A 10,614-nucleotide genomic window follows, 5' to 3' on the forward strand; every position below is an offset into this window, starting at 1 on the left:
CAGCAAACTGAAAGCTGAAAGCAGTTGCAATCTGTAACTGAACCTGTTGCGCGCCACAACAGAAACACGAAACAAACAGCAACAACAGCAACAACAACAACAGCAAAAACGACAACAACAGAGACAAGAACAAATGGCCAAAATGAAAAGTTTAAGCCAGGCGAACGAACGCTTTAAAGCGACAACAGCAACAAATGAGAGACAAACTGAAATGTGAAACATGTTCCCGGGTCATGGAATGAACGCAGCGCACTTCAATTCAATTGAATTGAATTGAAAGACGTCTTTCAATTTGAAAGCAAGAGCAGCAGCAAAGAGAGCATTGAGCGCATTGAGCGCAGGCGCAAAGCGAAATTGGAACAGGCAAACAAGCGGAAACTGAAAGCGAAACGCAAAGCAAGCAACAGTTAAGAGTCCAAGTTGCGAATGATAAGCTAAAGTGCAAACTAAAGACAGCAATGAAATGAGCTGAAATGAAACGTTTAACATCTCAATTGTGCTGCGGGGGTGGGGGCAGAGCAGCGCAGCAACGCAGCTGAGTGTCATTCCATTTCATTCCATTTCGTTTCGTGTGTTCTGTCTTACGCTCTCTTTGCCTGCGCTCACAGAACGTTGCACTCCCACTCAGTCCCAGCGCTTACGCTCGCACACTCCACTCTCTCTCTCTCTCTCATACTCTCTCTCTTTGCGCTGCTTCGCTTGGCGAGCCGAAGACAAACGCTTGCTGTTCGTGTGACATCGTTGCGTGCAGCAGTATTTGGTGCGATTGCTCGTATCTGATAGATACTTGGTAGCAGGCAAGCAATCAGTTCGTATTTAACATTCGTCGTGCATGCAACGGTGGCTTGCCCCAAACGTAGAGACGTGCAACAAACGGTCATCATTAGTCTTCGTTAGGCGGTCTTTGTGTCAACAACGTGTTGCTCCACAAAAATACAAATTTGTTATCCTCGGATTGTCGAGTGTCGTAGTGTCGTTTATCGCCGTGCGTGCAACTCGTTAATCTTAAATATAAACAGCAAACAGAAACAGAGTTGAAACCGAGAATTGATGAGAAAAGTAACAGATACGCAAGTTGAACAAAGTGTTGCCTGCTTCAAGGCGTTCGGTGCTAGTAAGTGCTATCAATTTGTGCAACAAGTTAACAACTTTAAAGTGTGCAATTACTGAAATAAAACAGCAACATCTAAGACTCAACTCAAGTGGCCGTTAAGCCGGATTAATTTTTGGCCAAGTGAAACGCGAGATAAAATTAAGCGAAAAGTAGTATCTCAAGTATCTCATCATCAGCATCATCATCATTCGCATAGCAAGTAAGTTCTTCATGCGCAAGTTAAATAAATAGCAAAAGCCAAGTTTAATATTTGTGCAGCCTGGTTTTTGGCGCATTATGGCCATGTTCAGCTTTGTGGGTCAATGGACGGCAGCGCATGCAAATAACATTGTGGAAAGTGCGCGGAAAATGTTGAAATGAAAATGGCCAAAAGTCTCTAGATACTAGCATAACGCCCCTAAATAGCCTAGAATTTGCCACTTGGCTCAAATAAAAATAAACAAACAGACAAACAAACAAACTGAAATGAAAAGCAGCAAACAGATCTTGCTGAGATACTTATGTTGAAAATTCTTGGAAAATGAAATGAGAAATAATTCAGCGTGTTGCTTTGAGTCCTTTTCATTTTTTTTGTTGTACGAGTACATAAGAAAGTTCGCTCAGCAAATTAACTTTGGCTAAATTCAATTTGGCAAATCAAAAAAATAAAAGAAAAGAAAAGAAAAGAAAACGAAAATAGATGCCGACAGAACTCGACACTTGAGACGGCATAAATGTAATTTAATGTGACCCCAAGTGGCATCCACTGACAAATTACTCAAATTCCGTTTTTAAAACTGTACATTAAACTTGGAGGCCAAAGTTCAACCTTAACCCGTAACAGAAACTGAATACAGAATACAGAATACAGAATGAAGCAACCTCAATATAATAGACTGCGTATGTGAAATGCTTCGAGCCAAAAACTAAATCACTGTCATTGTGGTCAGAGATTCACAAGCCACACAGACAGAGAGAGATGGAAAGAGAAAGAGAGAGATAGCGTGTGTGTGTGAAAGGGAAAGTGAATCACAGTAGTTGCTGGCAAACTATTGTTAGGCAATGATTTGCAATTTGTTTGAAAAATGCATTTACAACCGCAGAGACAAACACAGAAGCAAACCAAACTGTTAGCCCCTTCCTTCTTGCCACACTCACAGTCACACACACACACACATACACAGTCATTCTGACTGGGCTTAGTCGTAAGCAAATAAAAAGCCATAAACAAAACGCACAAGCTGCACAGATACATTTACATCTGTATATATAAAGTCGTAGATACTTTTGCAAACTTCTCACTCGAACAACGAACTCGAAAGCGAAAGGGAAATGGCAAAAGGAAAGAGATAGAGATAGAGATAGAGATAGAGATAGAGAAAGCAAAAGCGCACAGAGACAAATTGCTTGAGAAAATGCTAAATGCAACCGCAACGTCAATTGCTGGGCAAACCAGGCAAAATGGCCACGCCCCCTTAAAGCGACTCATCAGCAAAGTCGCGACTATTCTTGGGCTAAAACTGCTTTTAGCGTGCTCCACTTACAGCCACACAGAGATGCTCCTTTCCCCTCTTCCCCGTCTTCCCCCTCCCTCTTTGCCACCATTTGCTGCATGCAGCACTTTTCGCTGTTGTTTGTCGTCCTCGTATTTACTGCCACGCCCCCCTACTCCCACTGCAACTGGCACTTCTTCTACATTTGCTACTTCACTTATCCAGCTGCTGCATTGAATTGCTTGCAATTACAAGTGAAATGCAAAATGTGTGCCAAAGTATCTGACAGATACTTAATGGCAGCTACAGCTGCAGCTGCAACTGCTCGCAGTGATATGACTGAAATGCCAATATTCATGTTGCCAATTTGCTGAGAAGTATGCACTTGGCCAAGATTAGAAAACCAACGAAGGGGAACTAAAAGTCAGAAAATAAATTCATTTTTATATACTTAGTCGAAAAATAGCTGAAAAATCTAGCTGTGTCGTGATTAAATTTAATCATAATTATTATATGTTTATGTTCCAAATAATTGTTTGGTTAAATTTATGGTTGTGTTATTTAAGCGGAAAACGAAAGTAGCTTATACAAATAACAATAAATATGATGTACATTAAATTAGTTAAATATCAATTTGTGTGTGTTTAAAATATAAACATTTCAATTAAGAGTATCGGCAATTTTAGATAAATTTCGGATTTATTAATAGAGAAATTATGCAAGCAGAAATTGAAAGTAAATTTATTTTATTTAAAGCATTAAAAAATGTAGGGAACATTAATGGCCGGCTTTTCAATGTCTCTTTAAATTTTATCAAAGAGATATTTTTAAATTTGACATTAATTTCTATACATTTTACGTCAAAATATCTCTGATATAGTTATCAAAACCCTTAACTAGATATTGATATACCCGCCCTTAATATTTGAGTTTAAGCTTACAGATGACTTAAAATTTTTCTTTGATATATAAACAAATGCTTAAGTAATTTATTAAAAATAGTATTTTATAAAATATAGTTTTAAATAAAAGTACGTATAAGAAATAGAAAACCTTAGCTAGGAGACAACTGTTGGGAAATCTATTCATTATAAAACTAAATATAAAAAACATTAATTTGCTTGATTTGTATGAAAATTAAATAAATTTTATTTAATATGAAATAGTTTTTAATTTAAAACTTACCTTATATAAAAACTGGCAACAGAAAAAGGCTGACAAATTTTATTCATCATGCGAAAAAAAAGAATGATAACATTTTTTTTTAAATTATATATAACGTACTATATTGAATATATTTCTTTAAAAAAATGTTTAGCATTTTGGACACATTTTGTTGCAAGTTTTATCGAAATAAACAGGACACATTTTGTGGCATGTTTGGCTTAAATAAATGCTAGAAATTTGCAAATTGTCTTGCTGAACGAAAGTTAATTCAATTGTTGCATAAACTTTTGACAGCTTGCGGCTTGTGAGTTGCGGCGTGCAACAATGGGGACAAAAGAATTGCCAATCAATTGACGCATTTAGCTGGAAGAGTAGGAGAGGGCAGTGTTGAGGGAAGAGGGGAGTGGGGAGTGAGGAGTGGCTATCGATGAGGTATAGCCCTCGGGTCGGGCTGCCAATTAACATGTCAGTCGATTGTAATTGCCGCCAAAGTCGAGTGCCGGAAGTTATTGGTCGTGCTTGCGAAATGCTTTTCCGGCAGCTGCAACTTCAATTTCAGTTGAGTTTCAGTTCAACTTCCAAACGACAGCGGCAGCTTGCAGGGAAAAAGTTTAGTTCCACGCGATTGTTGCTTGTTGCTGACATGTTGCAGGCCGCAGGTTTTCCGACACAAGGTGAATGGGGCAACAGTTTAGCTGGAAACAATTAAATTTTCGATTGGTTTGGGCTATCTTGAAGCGGGCAATTATATAGCTTATATGGCGAAAGAAGAGAAGGATCAGGAATGGCTTATGGCAGCATTATCTCAAATCTGAGTGCCACACAAATGAAATGTCACGCAAGCAAATGAAATGTGAGACAACAACGAAAAATGAGAAAATTCTAAAGTGCGGACGAGGAGCGGCCAGGAAGCTATTAAATCTACATAAAATTGTAGAAAACTTGGCATGTTCAGCAATTACAACTCAATGCCAAACAAGTGGATAAGCGAAGAGAGGAAAGGGAGCGAGGGGGAGGGAAAGAGGAAAGAGGAGAGAGGAGAGAAAGCTTGGCGCACCTTTCAACTGACATGCTCATCTGAATGCGAATGCAAACCATGTTGTGGTCGTTGTAGATTTGTTGTTGTTGCTGTTGTTGCTGCGGTGTTGTTGGTGGTGGTGCAACTTAAGAGCTGTTAGAAAATTGCACTTGCCGTGCAGCCAGCTGTAAGAGCCAGCCGCCCATTTATAGCCGCGAAGTGGGCGTGTGAAAAAAGAATTAAAGTCAAGTGAGCGCACTGAGACTGAATACATAAAACGAGGCAGTGTGTGTGTGTGTGTGTGAGTGTTGTGGGCGTGGCTGCATACATATATAACAACAACAACACTCGCCACGTCAACGTCAACGAAAAGAAAAGCCGGAAAAATGCCCAAGTTGTTTGGTTGGCCACACACAATGGACGACGATGGGAATCAGGATAAGCATGAGGATGAGAATGAGGATGTGGAGCTGTGAGTAGGATCACAGGGTCCTGGGCTGCCAAGTGCAGGATGTGAAGCTTGTACACTGCTATTTGCCATTTTTTTTACAGAGCTATAATTTTCGGCGCGACATTTGACGCGACAGGCAGTCAAGCAACTAAAAGCGAACCCAACCAAACGAGCCTTCGAGCTGAAATGTCAAGAATTTTTACATAAAATATTTGAAAAAGGTGAGGTAGCAAATACAGAGAGAAAGAAGGGAATGTGAAGAGCACTTTTTAAGGCGCAATTAATTTGGCATCTCTCAAATTAAAGCCGAAAGTTTGCAACCAAATTTATGGCCTAAAATGTTGCATATGCTCAACTCTTGGCTAAAAGACTTGAGTGGCAATTCAACTGCTTAGAAGCGGCTGCTTGGCCAGTTGGCCAACAAGTCTACCACATCAAAGCGGAATTCCTGGTAACATCAGAAGAGTGCAGAATTGCGGGCCAAAAATAAAGTGAGAGTGGAATATTTTTTGAAAGACAAACAAAAATATTTTCTGGCTAGCCAACAAATGCCTCAGGGTCCAAATCGAGTATGTGTTTGTGTGTGTGTGTGTGTGTGTGTGGGCGCGTGTCTAGGCCAAGTTAAGATGAATATTGCAAAATTAATTAGCATCGAAAATACACAAAAAGAGTGAGTTAGAGAGAAGAGAGAGCGAGAGAGAGAGACCGAAATTGGTTTTGTTTAACAACTGCAAATACGAATACGAGTACGAGATTCGTTGGGCGAAAGGAAATGGAAAAGCAGAGCAGATAAGCAATAGGGTCAAAGGGTCAGGAAATGTGAATTGAATAAATTGATAGCAGATCTGCAAAACGAATGAAACGACCAAAACTGAATGAATATTTAGCTGCAACGAATACAGATACAGATATTCAAATAGCTAAACATTTCAGTTTGCATTACAAATTCCAATGTAATTGAAATCGAAATCGAAATCGAAATAGAAATTCTAAAACCAAAAACGATACCGTATCTCAAAACCTCATTTAGTTATGTAAACACATCGATTGAGCCCGCGGAATAACATTCATTATTTGGCCAAACATCAGTTTAATTATGATTAAAATTTCCACCGACAATGTTGAGGAGCAAAGCGGAAACAGAAGTTTTTCCAAGGGCAGCGCCCAAGTCAGAGACAAAGTCAAAACGTTGCCCACAGGGATCAAAAATCCTTTCAATTTCCGCTCCAAACGTAAAACGGCAGAAAACCTTTACCGTTAGTTTAATTTGTTAGATTAGTAAACAAATGAAAATTAATTGAAGCAAACGAAAAACTTAACCTCGGGCACAAAACCGAAACCGGTTTGGGCGAAAACTTTTTGCTGCCATAGATAAACGCTTGTCGTCGAGGACCTGTCTGCCACTCAGTCTGTCTCCCTCTCTCTTCCTCTCTTTCTCTATGTGTGTGTGTGTGTGTTGAAAGGGAAGCAGCAAATTGTTGTAGAACTTTGCAGTGCGTCGAAAGAACGATAACGTGGCGTATGCACAATGTCTTTATTGAGTTTCAGCGAAATAAAGCAAAGCAGATGTGATTAAGTTAATTGTTTGCCGTAATCTTCGATTTGCGGCACTTTAGCTGTCACCTGCCACCTGCCACCACCTCCTCGTGCACTGCTTGCCACACATAGCTGTGTCCTTGCCACAGCAAACAATGATTAAGAGCGCTAGTTGAAGGTCTAAGCGCATTTTAATGGCATTGACCAGCGAAACGCACAGCAAGTTCTGTTCAATGCGGGCAGCTAGTGAAAGGGAGAAGGTGAGAGAGCAGTGGAAAAATAAGAAAGAGGGAGAGAATGGTAGAGAGAAAGGGAGAAGCACAGTGAACAAAAGCGCGTTGTCAGCGGCGAAAGAAACGGCATTATAAACGTAATAACAACGAAAGGCTACAACAAAGCAAATAAGCGATAGGCGACAAGAACCACAACAACAACAACAGCAGCAACAATGAAAGCAATGCAAAGCAAAACAAAACAATCGAAAATTATAAAATAACAAAAGGCGCTGGGAATCGATTGGACAAAATCATTTTATGAATGCGTCGCAGCGAGGATCCTCAGACACACACACACACACACAAACACACACACATACACAGAGTCACACACAGACACACAGTTACTGAGAGCGATTGTCCTTTTTGGCGTACGCGTCACGTATTGTCAATAAAAAAATAATAATAAGACACAATAAATTTTTACCTTTAACGAGTGTCGAGCTCTGTCTGAGGCCAAAGGGGTGAGATTCCGGCGACCCAGGCTCAGGAGGGGTTGGTCGAGGACGCAACATGCGTGCCACAGCGTGTCCGTGCTCTTTGCTCCGCTTTCGCTTTTGTGTAACTGTAATGCGCGCCATGCTCGAAATATAAAAAAGAAAATAAACACGAGTCTGCCAAAAGCAGGAGGGAATAAGTAGGGAGAGAGAGAGAGAGAGAGAGAAAGTGTGTGTGTAGGGGGAGTTGTAGGGTAGCAAAAGGCTGCAAAGCAAACAAAGGCAATGACACGAAACGACGAAGACGACAGCAACAACAACATAAACAACAACAATAAGAACAACAAAGCAGCAAACAAATAAAAGGCGCAACAATTGCAGAGGGAATGCTCTGTGGCAGGAGCGACTGTACTTTATGCGTAACACCCCCTCAACCCATCCCCCTTCCACCGGAAATAAATACCCGGACATTTGCCAAGTGCGTGTGTAATTGAAACTAGGCGTCCTTATGGATCTGTGTATTTGTAGTACGATTCCTGCTGCTGGGAATTATTTCCACTGAACTGAGCTGAAAGATAAGCACATTAGGGTTACCATATACACGGTTAGCCAAAGCAGACTATAAATCCAATGGGAATACAAATAAGGTGAATGTTTGTTAGTGAAAATAGATAATTAGTTAAGATTTGATAATGATAATTTTAATTTAAAATCGAACTATCTGAGAGATATGCACATTAGGGTTACCATATACACTGTTAGCCAAAGCAGACAATAAATCCAATGGGAATACAAATTAGTTGAATGTTTGTTAGTGAAAATAGATAATTAGTTAAGATTTAGTAATGATAATTTTAATTTAAAATGGAATTAACTGAGAGATATGCACATTAGGGTAACCATATGCTTCGAAACCCAAAGCAGACTATAAATCAAATAGGAATTAAAAATTAGTTTTAATGTTTGTTAGAGAAAAAAAGGAGGAAGAATGTTGAGATGTGACAAATTTCCAATGAAATTAACTGAGAGATGTGCACATTAGGGTTACCATAAACACTGTTAGCTAAAGCAGACTATAAATCCAATGGGAATAAAAATTAGTTAAATGTTTGTTAGTGAAAATATATAATAGTTAAGATTTGATAATGTTAATTTTAATTTAAAATGGAATTAACTGAGAGATATGCACATTAGGGTAACCATATGCTTCGAAACCCAAAGCAGACTATAAATCAAATAGGAATTAAACATTAGTTTTAATGTCTGTTAGAGAAAAGAGGAAGAGTGTTGAGTTGTGACAAATTTACACTGAAATTAACTGAGAGATATCCACATTAGGGTTACCATATACACTGTTAGCCAAAGCAAACTATAAATAAAATGGGAATAAAAATAAGTTCTATATTAGTTATGGAAAAGAAGCAATTAGTTGCGATTTGATTTTTGTACATATACATATGCAACATCTGAAAATTTGATTATAAACTCTCAGAAAAGAACTCATTGGCATATGAAAATTAATTTTAGACAGTCACTTTTTATGACTGCGTTCTCTTCAATAAAAAACTGTTGTTAGAAGCAAATAAATGTCACAAAAACAGAATATTTTAATTATATTGTATTCTAATTTTATTTTCTAACTAAAAAATCCAAAGCGAGGTTCTGGTTAAATGGAACCACTCAGCTTGGACAATTTAGTATTTGGTAATAAGCGTAATGCAATCCAGTAAAAATATCCACTCGAAACATGAAGCTGTCCCCAGTGACTTGACCCGCATTGTGGCTGCAATAAAAGAGCGAGGGAAGCTGCAGCTGCTCTACAGGTTAGCGCACTTGCTTCAAGCGCTAATTCAAGCGTCCAGTTTTCAGCTGCCCCATGCCCCTTTCTCCACCCCCTTCTCTCTTTTAAATGTCTCGAGTTTATCGGACAACCGCCCATTACCACTTGGCGGGGTTATGCATTTTTAGACAGAGCTATTTGCCCGGTTTACTTTACCTAATTCCAAAATGTCTAGACGCGGAGCTGTAGCTGCGTAGCTTTTTTCAGCGAGTTTGTCTTTTGGCTGTGCCACAACAAAATGCCCCAGAGGGGGAGGTGGGGGGCAGAGGTAGTCGACTGCAGCGGATAAATATGCAAAAGAAAGAAACACAATATTTGTAAAAAGGACTACAGACAATTTGCCTTTAAATAGAGCGTGGCACTTCAAACAAGCGAAACCGACCGGGGCACGAATAACAGGGGGTGAGGGTGGGAAAACAACACGTTAAAAAAAAATACAAAAAAAAAATAAATAAGAAAAAACTGAAAGAAAAACATGATAACAGCAGGGAAAAAAAGGGAAAAATTGCAGAGTGAGTGCCAAAGCAAAGGGAATGTTAAAAAAAGCGAGAAGAAGAAGCAGAAGCAAAAGAAAAAAAATCGAGAAAATGAAAAGAAAATAATATAACGAGCGCATATTAAAGTGGGTTTATTTATTTTGCGCTCGACGCTGTTGCCACTCGCTGAACAGCACACGGATCAGAGGCAGCAACAAAACAAACGATTCCTGTCCTCCAATCTCACTCCCATCCCATCCCATCCCATCATATCCTGCAACAGTCCAAGCAATGCGAATGCGGATACGGATGCGAATGCGGATGCGTCTGTGTTCCCCTTTTGTGAGTGCTTTGTGTTTATTAAAAAATAATTTCCATGCTCAACTTGGCACACACACTGTCTAAGCCCCCTCTTAAGAGTGTGTGTGTGTGTGAGTGTGTACAGGCTATCAACAGTTTACATTCTCGAGATTGCGACGAGGACATTTGAAACAATAAGCCTCGAAGCTGTCGCCAGTGTACAAATTCAAATTCAAATTCAATAATACAAATGCCTGGCACAGTTGAGTTGGAAAAGGGGCGGGTTACTGGAAGGGGGCGGGGCGAGGAAGTGCGCGACAGGCGACAACACTAAATAATTCAGAAGGCCGAGAGAAAGAAAAAAATGTAAATCTGTGATTTTAATGCGTTTGCCAACTGTAAACATAAACCCGAAATATTACAAAACTTGTGCAAACACAGAGCAATAAAAGAAACACAAAGCACAAAAAGAAGAACAAGAAACAACAGAAGAATAAAAAAAAAACAAAAAAACAGCATACGAAATGG

This window comes from Drosophila innubila (genome assembly GCF_004354385.1).
Source record: "Drosophila innubila isolate TH190305 chromosome 3L unlocalized genomic scaffold, UK_Dinn_1.0 0_D_3L, whole genome shotgun sequence".
NCBI classification, from domain to species: Eukaryota; Metazoa; Arthropoda; class Insecta; order Diptera; family Drosophilidae; genus Drosophila; species Drosophila innubila.